The sequence below is a fragment of the Adiantum capillus-veneris genome, chromosome 24, assembly GCF_014529385.1.
Source record: "Adiantum capillus-veneris isolate H3 chromosome 24, ASM1452938v2, whole genome shotgun sequence".
In the NCBI taxonomy this organism is placed as follows: Eukaryota; Viridiplantae; Streptophyta; class Polypodiopsida; order Polypodiales; family Pteridaceae; genus Adiantum; species Adiantum capillus-veneris.
In genome coordinates this window covers 19,652,901-19,671,166 of record NC_140954.1, presented here as the reverse complement: position 1 = coordinate 19,671,166, position 18,266 = coordinate 19,652,901, and the positions used below count along the sequence as shown (strand labels likewise).

General features: G+C 41.7%; 2 pseudogenes; both read right to left on the bottom strand.

Annotated features, from left to right (window-relative positions):
• Positions 1–10,841: 10,841 nt before the first annotated feature.
• Positions 10,842–13,167, bottom strand: LOC147426046 (nuclear poly(A) polymerase 4 pseudogene; annotated as a pseudogene).
• Positions 13,168–16,622: 3,455 nt separating this feature from the next.
• LOC147426045 (uncharacterized) lies at positions 16,623–17,696 on the bottom strand (annotated as a pseudogene).
• Between the last annotated feature and the right edge of the window lie 570 nt (positions 17,697–18,266).

The following is an 18,266-nucleotide window of genomic DNA, read 5'->3' as shown; positions in this document are numbered from 1 at the left end:
TTCTAAGTTTGCAACACATTCTTCTGAATCTTTTTCCAAGTGTCCCCTTTTTCCTAGATAAGTAGAGTTCTTACAAAGAGGGTACAAAAGACAAGACCCTTAGTGAACATGCCAAACAAAGTTTAAAAGAGGAAGAAAAGTACGACTCAAACCACAAAGGAACGGAAAGTCCTAGAGAGTGAAGAAAAAAGTACAAGAACAATGTCCTTGCATGGAAACGAAAATCACCTCGTTCCCCACCACCAATGAATAAGGAGAATTGGAAATGGAGAGCCATCATAGTGGCTTTGCATGATATACAAAAATACTAAAAGAGCATGAATCCCATAATTTACAAAGCTCCATACAAAATCCTGGAGCATGAAATAATTAAGAATTTTTCTTATACTACCAAAGTCCAACTGTCGTTGACAAAAAGAAATTAACAACTCTATCACCATTGCATGCAAAGTGAGTAGATGGAAGTTTAGAACCTCCTCTATCACCTCATCTCCATCTAATACTTGATCTATGTTATCCATCGGGTCAAAGTCCTGTAGGAGCACACGTTTCATTGAGGCCTCTTCATGCTCACTTATATCTTCAACCTCCCTATCTCTCTCCTCAACAAAGATTACGGGGGATTCTTGCTTGCCTTTTCCTTTTTTCTTATCGCTCTCCGTGTTCTCAAGCACTAGCAAAGATAAGACCATGTCCCAATAAAGCAATTGGATACCTATACACCCCATGCCCAAGTCGATGAGGCCATCCTAATCATCTAGCTTGTAGTCCCTCTTAGTAAGCCCTTTGACAAATCTTAATAGGCAATATAAAAAATTCTTGTCAGATTTGTACATATGCTTTAGAAAATCAATTGATAATCATATGGTGTAAGTCCCTTAAAACAATTTCACATTCACATATGCATGCCTCCATGTAGTACTACTTAAAATTCACTTACTTACTAAAAATTGAATTTTAAATTAATTTTTGTAAAGAAGATAAATAGATAACTAAACTGTTGCACAATAATACAACTCTTGGATGCCATTTTCTAAAACTTGATTACTTTTAACATTGAAACGCTCAAAACTCAAAAAAAATCATGAAATACCAAAATAATCACACCCAAATTGAATTAAAGATTAAAAGAACTTAAATTAAACTTTACAATCAATAGTTATGTATAGAGTTGGGATGTAAAACAAAATTCTCATTAAGATAAGGCCATGTGGTTGAGCTTCTACAATGATACATGGTGGGAATAATATTTTTGTACAAGTAAACCCCTTCTCTTTTCTAGACCTTATAATTTTTCTATTCACACAAAAGGAATACTATTCAAGAATTGAGGTATTTGCAAAGATGGCTATGATGCCAGTCATCATTGACACATATATCGGGCACAATATCAATGTGTGGGAATATTTGAAGGCCCACAATCTCTTGAAAAAAAATATTGGAGTCGAGCGTCTCCCATACTCCCATTGTTTGCTTCCATCTTCTATATGGAAACTTCATTGACAAACCTTGGTTTGCAATATGGTATCTGTATACCATTTTTCACCAATAACAGAGCATTCAATGTGGCATAAGTATGGCCATAGAAGAATCTCTCTTGTGAGGAAAGCTCTCAAGGGGTAAACACTCTGCATATAAAAACTTGCCAAGGTCCACATAGATAGCTTCAAAGCCGCTTGTAAAAGATTCCATTGGCTCCCACTCTGTAAAGTTAGATGGAAAACTATATGAAAGAAAAACACATCAAATTGTGCATATATCAAAGCAACCTAAGAGGTAAAAGAATAAACAATACATTCCAAAACATTTAAATAGAAGCAGAATACGTACAATTTGCAAGAAACCTAGCATGTCAAGCACCAATAGAGAAGCTATATACACATGTTGTACCTTTGTTAGTAGACGCTTACCATCTTGAGTTTTCTTGAAACCCATGATCTTCCCTTTCCAATGATGTATCTGAGAAGCCATATGTTTGCTTGACACCTGTGTAAACCGCTTGAACTTGGCTACATTTTCACCCACATAAATAATTTGTAATCGTGATAGCAAACAAAAAACTGCTATCGTCTTGCACGTTGTTGCAACTTATTGAGTCAATTAAAGTCCCACGTTGATGAGCACCTAAAGAATCCATGAAAGCAATGCAAACACGTTGTGACAAGAATGAAGGTTAGTTGATATACACGGTTTTTATTAGTGCGACATAACGAGAAATGCTAAAATGTATACAAAGACAGACAATGGCACCACTGTAAATCTCTAAAAGCAAGATGGAAACAAAAAAACAGTATGGTGAGCAAAGTTACGAGAATATTGGAAATAGGAATGAATTAAGCTCATTGTTCTTACCAACACAAATGCTGAAGAAGCATAATAATATTATCCAACAATGCTCCTATGCCAAATATCCAAAATGTTGTGGATGAGTGAGGGGAGATCATTTTGGATCTAGATGAGGAAGAAGGACCGAGGAAGGTGTTGATGAAGATACTCAAGAAGAAACTAGTGCTTCAGATGTATAGCTTCATGTAGAGGATTGAAGGTGAGGTTGAGTGATTAACCTCACCTGCACACCTAGATGGGGAAGCAGGACCAAAGAAGCTGCCAATGAAGATACCCCATAAGAATTCATGTTGCATATCTACAGCTTTCTATAGAGGTGTCAAGGTGAGGCTAAGTGCTCAATGGAGAAGGAAGGTGTTGATGAAGATACCGTAGAAGTATCCAATGCAATAGATCTACAGCTTTCTGTAGAGGTGTGAAGATGAGGCTGAGTGATCAATGGAGAACGGAGGTTTCAAACCTCTATTGCAAGAGGTATTTGAAGGGAAAAGTGGGCCTGAAGAAGGAGATGTAGGTCTCATAGCTAGAGGAGAGAGAGAGTAGATATGGCAGCCTTAGAGAGAGAAAAGAGGATAGAGAGAATGACAGCATGTTTTTTGCAACACCCCCTTTTAGGGAGGGAGAGACAGTAGCCTCTAGAGAGAGAAAGAGTGGGTTTTTACCCCAACTTTATGGAGAAAGGTTCAAACTTTCTTATTTTTTCATTTTATTAATAAAGAAAAGACGACTCCACCTCTACGCCTATAAGTTTGACCACTCACTTAAAGGACCTGTCACGCCCACCATTTTAGTCCACATGGCACTCCCCCGTTTGCTCATTCCTTAATCCCATTTTTAATCCCATGTCAAATAAAGAGGCCCTATTATACCCCATTCCCTTCCTAATGTGAATACTACATTTATTTCTCCATGGGGATGTTTTGCCTATCGCAGGATTCCCTATAGTTTGGTCAATTCTTAGATAACTTTCCAAGATTGGATTAACAAGGTGTTTGGACTTTATCTAAGTAATTTTATCAGGATGTTTACGGAGGACATATAAACAACACTACAGTTCCAAGGTTGAGCATCTATCAAAGCTGAAACTGTGTTTCCTAAGATTGCACAAGGAAAGTGGTCAATTAATCCAAAGAAGTGTAAGTTGGTCAACTTGGAGCTCATTTGTTAGGTCATGTGGTCTTACAAAATGGTATAGAGGCCGATCTTGAGAAGGTGGAGGCTTTAGTGTTTATGAAACCTATGAGACGAATGCTCAAGGTTTGGCCATGTGCTTCAAACAATTTTTCGCTATGGCTGAAAAGGTCTCTAACTGTACTATGATCACCCTTTGTTCAGATTTAAGGGGGAAGTATATGTCTCATGAGTTTAATGCATTTAGGGCTAGTTATGGGATAAAACACCAATGTACAATGACGTATACACCTCAACAAAATGGTGTTGCTGAAAGGAAAAATAGGTTGCTTACAAAGTGGCGTGGTGTATGGTCAAGAGTTAAGCTTTGCCACATTTGTTTTGGCTTGAAGCTATCATGTGTGCTACTTATGCAAGACCTTCACATAGTTGAGAGAATTCACTACGACATTGCTAGTCAATGGCTATTGGAGAAACATGTTGTGCTTGGCAATACTTTGTTCGAATATGTACGCCAACTTGCGTCCCTTTAGAAAAACACATAAAGTTCTTAACCAACTTTCTATCTAAAATGTAACCTCTCAAAAAATGTTGATTGCAAAATATAGCGGTGGCAAGGACTAACATACGAAATTACAAGAGAAAATTTCATGTGGCCATGTCAAGGACTTGATTACCAAATTAGTAAAGAGAAACTCATGTTTGTTATCTTGTTCTTGAATACCATGCCTATGTAGTAGGAAATGGACTACAAGAAGGGCAAGACTTCCGTTTCTTATAGATTTAGAAAGACATTGTACCGATTCTCCACCATATTTCTGTATGGCACTCACGTAAATGATGCACTTTCTAGTTTTTTATTTTACTTTTATTTCCTTAGTATGAAAAGTGTAACTAGTGTTTTCTTTTTCTTTTGTAACTCCTCAAAGGCAAGACTTTTTCCATATAAACTTGTTCAAATGAAGCTTCTATGTTTGTTTTGATTTATCGTTTTACCTTAGAAAAACGTTATCATGCAATCTACCCATAGTATCTTTTTAAAAATAAACTAATATGAGTAAGTACTACTTTTTTATTTCAATTGCAATATCAATTTAGCATACTCTAGAAGGTTGGTGATAGGTAGTAAGCCAAGTTGTGTGATAGAAGGTAGAATGTTGCAACTAAAAGCGACTCTCTCTCTCTCTCTCTCTCTCTCTCTCTCTCTCTCTCTCCAAGCCAACACACGGTCTCACTATGGTGTACGACTCAGTCAAGGTGTAGGGAATGGTCGCCTACTGACCATTCTCGTTAATCATGGGCGATCGGTGGAGGCCAGGAGCCTGCTGGTCACCCTGATTATGAGAATGGTCAGAAGGCAACCATTCCCGGCCGTCAAATCCAGGAGGGTGGGGGCCATTAAAGAGTTTACATGTGGATGCCAAAGCATAGGCTGCACAGGGGAGGGAGGCAACACAGTGATAACTGCTTTTCGCTATTAAAAAGTTATATTTTTAGCCTCACTCCATCACTACTAACCTTTTAACTCTACCCACGTGCTAACTCAAAGATTGTACATATCTTATTTTTCTTCATGTGTGTGATACCACGCTATAGTGGATATGGTGTGCTCATAAATGTGTATATTTCTCTAAAGTGTGTCCTAACCATAAAACTCCACCTTTACTAATTACCTAAGTAGGGTTGGATCCAAAAAAGTATTACTGCCCTTAGTATTTATGTAAATATTTCTTTCCTTTGTTTTAAAGGGCATCAATATTAAGAGTGTGATTTTATAAAAACAAAAAATTTATTTTCACATATTTTTTCCCCATCCCCTTTTATGTAACTAGGTGTGAGTATTTTTTTCCCTACCCACCTACTATTTCACTAGGTGTGTGTCGTGTTTTTACGATATAGTGATTTTTGTAAATTTTATATTTACATCTCAAGAGAGTGTATTTATTCATTTATATATTTCTATTCTACTTATCCATGAGATTCCAATTTTTTCTTCACGCTAGTTAACTATAGTGTACTTTTTCCTTTCACATTGTGTAAAATTGTAAATATTATTTTTTCACTCCACCTATTGTAAGAAAATATAACAATATATATTTTAGCATACATCTTTTGTATATTATCTTATCTTATTTTAAATTACTTTTATATTTTATATACATATTATTTATATTTTATTACTATAATCATGTACCTTAGCTTGTACACTTGTTATCGTGCATATCATCACCAAATTCAATAATAATTTTTCATGGACACAATGGAGCATTATTAAGGATCCATGTGATGCCCTCATGCCTCACCGATTGGAATATATGCAAGTTCAACAACCAAGGACCCCACTTGGAAGACTTTGAGAGGGAGAAAAATTTACATGTTTTTGGGCGAATTTTCATGCATGATTCCACTCCGAGTTGGACTTTGCACAAAACTACAAATTGTAGCTCGTGAACTGAGGCTTTTGACAAAATTTATTTCGCATTTTTTGAAGCTATGAGCGATTTTTTATGGGCCTTTTGGTGGACCCCAGTTTTGTTGTCTTGGTCCAAAATGCTTCACCCTCACTCTCCTCTTCACCCACACAAACTCTCATTTCCATCTCCATTCTATTCAAACCTACAAACACTCTCTCCCCCCTCTAAGTACAACTAATCCTTATCACTTCCACTCTTACATACCTTCCATGAAAGCTATAAACACTCATCTACCCTAACTACCTACCTAGTAATTATCAATGAAGAGATATGATTGATCTCTTCTTCCAAAAAATCTAAAAAATCAGCAAAAAACTGATTGTGTGCATCTTCTTCATCAACTTAATCTCCCGCAAGCACCCTAATTACTCAAGCCAACAAAACCTCGCCACGGATCAAGCATTGGAGCGGCAAACGACAAGGCGTTGCGAGCAGTAACAGGTTTCTTATCCTTTCAAACTCATCCTTGTATATAACCATTCCATAAAATCACTTTTCCTATTATGCTCATTTGAGCATTCCCTTTGTAAATTATCCATTTGGCACGTTTGTGCCTCACTTGTAAATATTATAACTACTAACTCACTAACTACTAACTTGTATGCAATTTGCCCATCCAATTTCGCCTTTTAAAAAATGGAGACTCCATGTAGATAGAAACACCTCCATTCAACCCTATAAGTTATTTCTCTTCTCCCTATTCTCACTCAATGTAAATAGAGAAGACAAAGTAGTCCCACCATATAAAGAATTCAAAAAACCCTAAACCTAATTAGTCACACAAATAAGCATACTTATGCCTAGAGATAATCCACTTGGAAATGCTATAAATAGAGCACTTCTACATCACTTTGAGGTACGGGGCTTATCAATTGAGAGAAGAAGAGCTTTAGCTACTTAAGTGTGTGAGAAAGCCCTCGTGTCAAGTCCTTATGTCGAGATAATCCTCAGAGCTAGGCTCTCCATTTGTATGGTTTACTTATCTATCTATAACAATTGGATTTGGGCACACATATTCTCATTATCTCCTAAATCTCTTGACAATTCACAAATTGGTGCTCATTTTGGAATCCTCTTTAGCTTACCGCAACAATTGGAAACGTCTACTTGTGATAACACTTGTGTATTTTCCTTTGAGAGTTTTTGTTGTTGATGGTGTTGAGCATTGGTGGTACTTTGTTGGTCTAAGTTGAGGTTGGATTAGAGATCCCTCACTAGAGTGACAAAATCATCAATTGGTTTGTGATTGTGTACGTGCGTGCGTCTATTTATGCTTAAGTGTTAGTGCCTTTGTGAGTTTGTTTCATGAATTGTCGCAGGTAAGTTTCTTCATTTGGTATGTTAGGATGTATGATGGGGATGATCGTACAAAGATGTGTGTAAGCTCAAGTGTAATGTTCACGTTTTGATATGTCCTAACTCATTCTAGTTAGGTGGTGCCCTTTTTCTTGGTTTTGTGTGGGTTTGGTTTGGTCTTTTGGCCATCCATATATATTTTTTTGAGCGACATGGGAGCCTAGGTGGTGCTTAGAGGCCACTCTTTTGTTTCTTGCCCCGGATCGCCTCAATTTTGGCTTTCACTTGGCATCAGAGTTACTTCACCCCCTTCAAAAGTTGACACAACAAGTAGAGTTTGCATGGTCTGATGAGCTTGAAGAGTACTTTTACTTGTATCAAAATGGTTTTGTCAGAACTACCAACACTTATGCCTCCATGTTGGAAATTCACATTCTTTGTCAGCTCAAAGAATGTGAATTGGGTAAGGAAACATTGGGTGCAGTTTTGTTACAACAAGATCCACATAGCACTAGGATGCGGCCTGTGTAGTTTGCTAGCAGGGTCATGAATGCACTTGAAAATAACTACACAGAAGCAGAGTCTATGATGCTTTCTCTCGTCTTTGTAGTAAGAAAGTTTAGATCATATCTCTTGCCAAAACCTTTTATCATACTCACTGCTGAAAACTTGTTTCCTTGGGTGTCATCTCAAATGACTCTAAGTACCAGGATTTCAAAATGGATCATGGAGTTGCAAGAGTTCCAATACTCTTTCAAGGTAGAGGACAGTGTGCGTGCACAATTAGCAGGGATTCTCACCTATAGAGTGCATGAAAGAGACATCAAAGTGCCTGAAGTGAAAACCCTACCTTTACCACCACCTAAAAGTTTACCTAATGCATTCACGTTGGTTTTTGATGGAGCATTTAGGAAGGCCACAGGAAAAGCTGGGAGAGGGCTTGTTTTGCATGATTCAAATGGTGAAGTTGTTATGAAAAAGCATGTGAAGTTGCCCGATTCCACGAGAAACAATGAAGCAGAATACGACATACTACTCCATGGATTGAGGTGTGTGTCTCTCAAAAGATACGGCGTCTCATGGTAAAACGGGATGCACTTCTTATTGTCAAGCAAATTCTTGGTATTTGGGCTTGTAAAAATGAAAGGCTAAGGAAAAAGGTTCAAGCCATCCGTAGACTCTTCAATCAATTTGAAGAAGTGCAATTGTATCATATTCCTAGGAAACAAAATGAAGTTGCTGATTTGCTTGCCCAAAAGGCAGTTGCATGCGATGAGAGTGAAGTGCAATTCATCCTAGCAGCAGCAGCAATAAAGCAACCAAGGTACCAAGGGATGGAGTCATTGGCTCCCATTGTGAGCTTTATCCTAGAGGGCGAGTTTCCACAAGGCTTCACAAAGGCTCAAAAGCGGAGGCTCATGGAGAAGGCAAGCTCATATCTATTCTTGGAAGGTGTCCTCTACTCCGAGTTGGAATTTGCACGAAACTACAAAGTTATAGCTCGTGAGCTGAGGTTTCTGGCAAAATTTATTTCGCATTTTTTGAAGCTATGAGCGATTTTTTATGGGCCTTTTGGTGGACCCCAGTTTTGCTGTCTTGGTCCAAAATGCTTCACCCTCACTCTTCTCTTTACCCACATAAACTCTCATTTCTATCTCCATTCTATTCAAACCTACAAACACTCTCTCCCCCCTCTAAGTACAATTAATCCTTATCACCTCCACTCTTACATACCTTCCATGAAAGCTTTAAACACTCATCTACCCTAACTACCTACCTAATAATTATCAATGAAGAGATATGATTGATCTCTTCTTCCAAAAAATCTAAAAAATCAGCAAAAAACTGTTTGTGTACATTTTCTTCATCAACTTAATCTCCCGCAAGCACCCTAATTACGCAAGCCGACAAAACCTCGCCACGGATCAAGCATCGGAGCGACAAAAGACAAGGCGTTGTGAGCAGTAAAAGGTTTCTTATCCTTTCAAACTCATCCTTGTATATAACCATTCCATAAAATCACTTTTCCTATTACGCTCATTTGAGCATTCCCTTTGTAAATTATCCATTTGGCACGTTTGTGTCTCGCTTGTAAATATTATAACTACTAACTCACTAACTACTAACTTGTATGCAATTTGCCCATCCAATTTCGCCTTTTAAAAAATGGAGACCCCATGTAGATAGAAACACCTCCATTCAACCCTATAAGTTATTTCTCTTCTCCTATTCTCACTCAATGTAAATAGAGAAGACAAAGTAGTCCCACCATATAAAGAATTCAAAAAACCCTAAACTTAATTAGCCACACAAATAAGCATACTTATGCTTAGAGATAATCCACTTGGAAATGCTATAAATAGAGCACTTCTACATCACTTTGAGTACGGGTTTTATCAATTGAAAGAAGAAGAGTTTTAGCTACTTAAGTGTGTGAGGAAGCCCTCGTGTCAAGTCCTTATGTCGAGATAATCGCCAGAGCTAGGCTCTCCATTTGTATGGTCTACTTATCTATCTATAACAATTGGATTTGAGCACACATATTCTCATTATCTCATAAATCTCTTGACAATTCACAAATTGGTGCTCATTTTGGAATCTTCTTTAGCTTACCGCAACAATTGGAAACGTCTACTTGTGATAACACTTGTGTATTTTCCTTTGAGAGTTTTTGTTGTTGAAGGTGTTGAGCATTGGTGGTACTTTGTTGGTCTAAGTTGAGGTTGGATTGGAGATCCCTCACTAGAGTAACAAAATCATCAATTGGTTTGTGATTGTGTATGTGCGTGCGTCTATTTATGCTCAAGTGTTAGTGCCTTTGTGAGTTTGTTTCATGAATTGTCGCAAGTAAGTCTCTTCATTTGGTATGTTAGGATGTATGATGGGGATGATCGTACAAAGATGTGTGTAAGCTCAAGTGTAATGTTCACGTTTTGATATGTCCTAACTCATTCTAGTTAGGTGGTGCCCTTTGTTTTGGTTTCGTGTGGGTTTGGTTTGGTCTTTTGACCATCCATATATTTTTTTTTGAGCGACACAGGAGCCTAGGTGGTGCTTAGAGGCCACTTCCTTGCTGCTTGCCCCGGACCGCCTGAACAGTTGCGCAAATAGCAAATTATGTAGGCAATGATTGGCTGCATGTTTCAAATTCTGATGGGCTGACATGGAGAACGCTGGTTCATATTCCCACTGCTGCTATGTGAGACAATCATTTGCAAGACTTGAAATTTATTATGCATGCTGATGTGGCACCCATCCAAGGGCTATAACACTAGATTCTGCAAGAGAAACGATACTAAACGGAGGGTTGCGATGAATCTCGAATTTTATTGAAAATGAGCCAATAAATAGGCAATATAGATTCTGCAAGAGAAACGACACTAAACGGAGGGCTGCGATGAATCTCGAATTTTATTAGGAATGAGCCAGTAAATAGGCAGTATATTTCACACATTAACTACACCACACAAGGCCAACCAAGCAAGACTAGTTGCGACGCTCAATGCAGATCAGTTCAAAAGAGAGTGGCATGTCACTTGGTGGACAAATGAGTTCAAAAGAGAGTAACACAAATGTTAGTTACATCCTCAAGGAGACTAAAATTGTGAAAATTTTGATTATTGCATTAGTTAATCAAAAAAATGTTTACAGAGAATGTGTAAACAAAAAGACCTATTCCCAGGTCAGTCTGCTTGCAAATACAGGCAACTCAAGAGGTAGCCTCCTGGACTCTGACGGGGAGTAGCACCATCCTTTACCTCACTCTAACTCATCGACTGAGCCACTCTCAGTTTGATCATGCCTTGATGGAGGCAGAATTGGTATGCTCACACAAACTCGTTTGCTGTTAGAACCACTCATCACACAAACATTAGCAAACCCACTTCTCAGAGCAGTGAAATACTGCTCGTTTTCTGTTCCAGTTCTCGGCACAAAAGAATCGCCTCGTTCATTTCCCTCTTCACATCTGCCCGAGTTTGTTCTGTCGGCATCGGCAGCCCATTTCCGTTTCTTTGATGGATCTGACAGCTTGTCTGAAGCTTTGCCTGCTGGCCACTTAATGTCATGACACAGAAAATCGTTCACATAATCTGTGCATGCATCTTCTTGCCTCCTTGAAGGAAAGATGCGTGATGAATGAGTTGGCCTGAGCCCAGTACAGTCAATCAGACGGGCCTTCTGTCGCTTTGGTAAAGAGTTTCTCGACTCATCACGTTCACCCCCAGCTTGGCCTTCCTGCGTATGTGAAGATGGTGGAGAGTTGCTCAATGATTCCAGTTCTGGGAGACCCAAAACTAAAGGCTTTTGCGGCCTTGACGGGCGCACACCACCAGGGAAAACAAATGGCGGGATCTGCTTCCTTCGTATGTGGGAAACATGAACTTCCATGCCAGGCTTTCTGTGGCAATAACTATTGACTGCATGCCTAAACTCTGCAACAGCCCCCTGTATATGGAACTGCTGCTGGCCTTCGACTTGAACGGGAACACCTCCACGGCCACGCTGCAATCCCATGAAAAAGGCTGTGTGACGTTGTGCTTGTTTAGACTTATCTACAAATTCGCAGGAATAGGGATGGCACTGCAAGAGAAGCTTTGTATCGCGCTCGATCCTCAGTGTCAACTGTCTGAGACGCGATTCCACCCAACCCTTCCATGTACGCAGGTCATCCTCATCTATGGCCATTGTATCAATCTGCAGGTAGTTATTGTAAGCCTCAAAAAACGGGAAAGTGTCAAAAAGCGCACTCCATTTTGCCTGCCTCATCTCCACAGCCTTGCAGATCTGGTTGGCATTCTCAAATTGGTCCCTTATGACCTGCAGAGTACTGGCGGAGACATTGTAGCTAGAGTTCATGCATGGATATGCAGGGGTTATGATGGGCATCAAATGTGTCCTGTCCCGTGGGTTCTTTTGAGGATCCCAGACAGGGAGGCCCAGCGACGGCGTCCCTTGTTCGATCTCACATAGCATGACAGGGCATGGCCATCTCCATTGCGTATAAACTCGGAAGAACCTGGAAAGCAGCATGCTGGGTACAGCATTTGGGTACAACTGGCAAATGCGAGCCACCAACAAAGCCCAATTCACTCCGCCAAGAAAGCCCATGACATTTGAATATACTCCTCGTCTTCTGGCCCAAAGCTTGATACACCGGAGAGTGGTGCGAAATGCCAGAATGTTCGGAACAAGGCGCAGTATGCGGTCAGTAACCCGACATCCATTCAGACTTCGCACGCTTTGCTCATCAACATTGCATAGAATGGAGTCATGAGATAGGTCCAGGTCCTCTGGAATGACCCAAAGCGCAAGCCTTGCATACAACAGATCTACTAAAATGCCTTGGAACTTGAATTTGAGAAGAGGAACATGGGCTTCTGGGACGGGATGAAGCTCTGTGACTTGGGGCATTTCCCTGAGCATGTCATGAAGCAGGATGAAGAAATCTTCCTCTCGAGTAGCATGTCGAGGGCCAACACAGAGGGCATCGATGTCTGCGCCGGACAGTGCACACCGAGCCGATACGAACCAAACGTGAAGATCTTGGCATTTGCCTGCGCAACAAACGGGGGGCTGAAGCCTCTGCTTCTGGTCACGTGCTTCACCCATTCTTTGACAACCTGGTCAAGATGACCAAGGACCTCCGCACGAAGCATGGACTCATCTGGGCTTTCTTCAACTGATCCGGCCGCGTTAGCTAAGAATTTCGTTAATTCGCCATCGCTGGCCAGCTCGGCCTCCGTGGGGCCGGAAGACGAGATGAGATCGTGCTGCTGCTGGTGGAACATCTCACTAGAGAACTTCGCTCGCTCAGCCGAGGCAGCAGGCAGGAGGCAACTTCCCTCGCTCTGCGCAAGCCCGCTGGACAACTTAGGTCACTCTGCGCAGGTCCTTGATCGCTTGATCATCGCCTTCCCCTTTCAGTTATCTCCACGGCAATGCAAGCTTAAAAAGGTTCTCCACGTGGTTGGAAATCCAGCCGCCACGTCAGCCCCTTCTCTCTCTCTCTCTCTCTCTCTCTCTCATAGGCACCACGGGAGATTTTGAGTTGCACCTCCACTCACGGCGAGAGGTTTTGAGTGTCAGCACGAGTTCCCTTGACTTGCAGGAGGGCAGATATACTGAGATCTCACCACCTTCCTTGACATGCGGAACCCACATGTTAATTCGTTCTCACACCCTTACCTGTTGTTACTCGACCTTCCTGTGCTGCTTTGCCACACCTTCTGATCCCCCATCACTTGCTTTTGCCGTTTTGTGCCGGTTGCATCTCCCATATCCTAGAGCGCTCTCTTTCTCTCTCCAAGAGCCTTCTGATGGGGATGCACCCTCCTCTCTCTCTCTCTCTCTCTCTCTCTCTCTCTCTCTCTCTCTCTCTCTAAGGAGCCTTCCCCTACAATGCAGTTGAGTTGTTTTTTGTTTTCCTCCTCCTCCTCCTGCAATGCAAAAACTTCTCTTCTTTCCTCTCTCTCTCTCTCTCTCTCTCTCTCTCTCTCTCTCTCTCTCTCTCTGTGGGAGTAGCATCTCAAGAGGTAGGAGGAGGTAGGTGTCGCCCCAACCCACCACCCTTCTGGCATTGTCCTCCGCCATACGGAGTGCCCCCTTCACTGGCTTCAAGTAATTGTGTAGACCAAATAGGACATGGCCACACGAAAACTCGATAGCTTCAAGTAATTGCGCAGACCAAATGGGAGATGGCCATGGGCAAGTGGCTGATGAGTGGATGGAGGCGGCGGGATAACAAAGCAAGGAAATAGTGGGGCCTAGCATCGGACGACTACGAGCTTCAATAGGATGGGGAGAGCGAAGACACAATATACGGGAGCCATGGGCGACAATCCATGCAATGCAAGCTATGGTAACGACTGATCAACGACTTGCGCGGAGAATAGTGGCAAGAGAGTCTCGAGTGGCAAGAGAGTTGCCAAACAGTCAGCAGGTGAATCACCACAGCACCGAGCCCAAGCGTCCAATCATGGCACTCAGGATGTTTTGGGCCAAAAATTCTTGTATACATTTCACTACAAAGGGCACTATAAACTGGGAGTATAATCAGCTTTTGAAACATTGGGGCCCAGCACCTGTATGCTCTTATACAAGATCTGGCACACTGTCAATTTGTTCCTATCTTGTTAAAAGGAGAAGTATATCACCCTCCACCTCAGCTAAACATATCAGCATAAAAACAAAAACTTTAGCATCTAGATAGAAAATGTTATCCTTAGAATAGTGGGGGTGGTTATGGAGCGAGCTTTTTTCCCCCCCCCCCACCACCTCTACCTCCCATTGTCTTCCCTTACCACCCATGAACAACAACACCCAAGCCCACCATCGGTGGTTGGTGGTGTTAGCTCACTACCACCATCCTCCTCCTACGACCACCGCCCATTGCCGCTGGTTCTCCTCCCACTCTTCCTTCCAGTGGGCTACTCAAGGACCTCTCTCTCTCTCTCTCTCTCTCTCTCTCTCTCTCTCTCTCTCTCACTTGTCTCTCTCTCCCCCCTCCCCCCAACACACTCTCTCTTTCTCTCCCTGTCCCTCTCTCTTTCTTGCTCTCTCACCCTTGCTCGCTCTCTCTCTCTCTCTCTCTCTCTCTCTCTCTCTCTCTCTCTCTCTCTCTCACACATTCCCTAATTGCATATTAAAAGACAACAATGATAGAATTCACTTTGTTGAAAACTCAAAGCAATATCATCATTCGCACAACTCAAGGTAAATGTGATAGCCCATGTCATAAAATCTAATATCTAACCAACCCAAATGATTTTCTCATATTAAATTGATCACTTAATGTGGGAGAATAAATGGGAACAAGTGTTAAGATATAGATATGTGCTTATAGATCTATCTCAACACGGGGCCAATAGTAAAGGGGCCCAAATGGGAGATGGTCTATCAAGAGCAAGGCTAACCAATGGAGCATAAGACCTTAGGGTTAGCTTCATTGAAGACCTCCAATAATGTGTGTAAAAGTCCTTTGACCTTAGGTAAGCTAGGGCTGAGCTTGAGGTGGGAACCCGGCCCAAGCTCGAGGTGCTTGTCTTGCTTGAGGTGCTTGTCATGCTTGAGGTGCTTGATTAAGATGCTTGAGGTGCTTGACTGGCTCCATGCTTGAGGTGCTTGACTTAGTGCATGATTAAGGTGCTTGAGGTGCCTTGAGAAGCTTGCCTGAGATTCTTGTGGGAACACCCCCTACTTCAAGTGCTTAGTCATGCTTGATGACTAAGGGGCTTGCTCATCCAAAGTCAAAAATATCCCTACAAGGAGGGGGGCGAGACTACAAGGGGGGGGGGGGGATGAGAGAGAACACACACACACACACACACACACACAAGGGAAGCCCCAGCTTGAAGAGGCAGCAAGGACACTTGTCAAGTTCCTCCCCATGTTGCCCTCATGGTGTGCCTGAAGCCTATTGGTTGGCCACCCAAGGGGTCCAACGATAATTTAGGATATTTAACTAATTGATTTTGCATTTATCAAGTCCTCTCTCTCAAAAGGGAAAGGGGGACACTTGTCCCAAGGCTACCCATGTTGCTTGTAATGGCTCCTGCTTGTGATTGGCTAGGCCTGGAGGGATCCAATGAGCTTCAAGCATGAGCTACAAGGGGGGGTCGACCCAAGCAAGCTAGGGGGGTGCTTAGGGGGTATACTCACCCACACACACTCACAAACACTCTCATTGTGTACTATGCAAAGTGCAAGAGCTCCCTCTCCTTCTCCAAGCAAGTAGAGGTTGAGAGCCTACACCAACACTCTTGGCTATGGAGTGCAAATCCATCCAAGAGCCATGATTCAATGCTTGAGCTTGCCATCTATTTCTTCTTCATTACTATGCTATTATGTATGCTAGCACAAGAGTTATGATAAGTGAGGAGCTAGCTCTTTCTCGTATGAAATGTTTCTTCTTCCTCTTCCCTACCCTCATTTCCTGCTAGCTCTCTCCACCTTCGAAGGTGTTTGAGGTCTTGGGACTGAGGCTTGGTATAGTTAAAGCTTTCTTCAAGTTTAGGTTATGCTATGATGGTGATGCATGAAGCTTTCCATCTTCATTGCTTCACCTAGGTCATAAGGAACACAAAGAATGTATTGTAACAAGTCTCTCTTTATGGGAGAAATCATAATACAAATGCCTATTGGAGGGGGGACCGGCTCCACATAAATCCGGTCCTCAACTGTTGTCATGTTCTCTAAATTCTCTCTCTTGCAAAAGTATTGTCCATGCCAAGTTAACTAATTGCTATAATTATGTTGCTATCTTCAATTATGTCTACCCGCTATGCTCACAAAATCATTTCTTGAAAGTACTCTCATTAAATTCCGCTACTCTCAAATTGAATAGGCAAATTCCATTACAGCCCAACAAATGCTAGATTATAACAACAGTCTTTTTGCACTCAGTAAAGTTTTGAGCTCGTTATCAGCCAGACTAGACTGATGAATGAACATGTGGTGGTTTATGTCCATTCCAAACACTCTCAAGTAGATATAATACAAGTGTTTGCAAGCCACATAGGTCATTCCTTCCCCTAACCTCCTTTGGAAGTATCTGCAAGTACAACTAGGATTCCTAGCTATTGTGACTCGATATTTCTCACCACGTAACTTTGAGTTTGGTGTTTCTGCAATGAAGACTTCATGCTTACCGATATTTACCATTTCCACTTATTCGATGACCATTTCTAGTCCTAGAGCAGTACTGTCGATCCTTTTTGATGCCTCTTCAGAAACACCTGTCCTATACCTGCCCGCACGTCTTTGCCCTTGCACTTCCATAGTTTCTGTTGCGATATGAAACCCCGCTAGCTGCATAGACTTTACTTCTAGCGCTGTTAAGTTCGTGCCCTGTGCCACTGGCCACTCAAGTGGAGGTCTTGGAGGCCGCATCACTATATATGGACATGCATCCCACACATGTTTGACATCATCACTACAAAACCATACCCATGTCTCATTGTTACGCCCCTCCCAGTTGCATTTCCCCCAAAAACTTGGTGCCGTTGTTCCCTCTGCGCATATATTCACCTTTTTCTTGCACTTTCCACCTTTGATTTTTCCTTGGCAAGTGAACTTAGACCCCGGTTTGCACCTACGGATTGCCCACATGGCGTCATTTATGTCAACCGCGATGGCCCTAATTGTCACCCTATCATTCTCCTCGTCCATAGAGTGATCTTGGGTTACCTGTGATGCATCTCCAAATGACAACTTTCGAGCCTTTCTTTGTCGAGCAATATTTTCAGTGACATACTCTGGCTTGTGTGAACTATTTTCCTCCTCGCCTATAACATTGCCGAATGTCTTGCGTCGCCTTGTCATTGTAACCCGGTCTTCAAAAAACTCTGGCACCTTTGGAAGACCAGTTCCTCCAATTGCATCGTTCACAGCACGGCTAGTCTGTGATGGAGTAGGTGTGTGAAATTGTCGTGAAGATGTCCTGTCTCTCATCTTGCTTATGCTTGGTCCGCTTCCTATATACTTACCCTCTGTATATGACATTCTTTTGGATTGTTGAAGAAGAGTGTTCCCAATATCCAAAACTGTTGCATCATACAAAGAAATTTTAGGCTTGTGTCCTTCACCTGCTAGCCAGGACGTGTGACGTGACTCTGAGAGATTTGTTTGAGGGATGACTTTGATGCAATAGTCATCTAGAGCCTACAAAACAAGAAATAAATATATTTCATTGATATCATGAAGGGTTTAATTAGATGGATATCCTACAACCTATTCTAGAATAAATTTGAAAACTTACACCAACAATTTGCCACCTGCCACCTTTCCTGTTGCCCACCAAGCTCGAATGAACGGATATTGGGCCTCTGCATCTTCATTGCTTTGTGTGCACCTCCACATTCGACACAATCGCTTGTGCTCGTTTTGAAATGCATTGAGCACATATTTTGTGGTGTGGATCCCTAGACTTTGTTCCCAACGGAAAAGGCAAGATCTCTCCCTACCTTTCATCACCATATCCGGACCTCCATTGAAAATTGTGCGCACCGCATTTCACTTTGC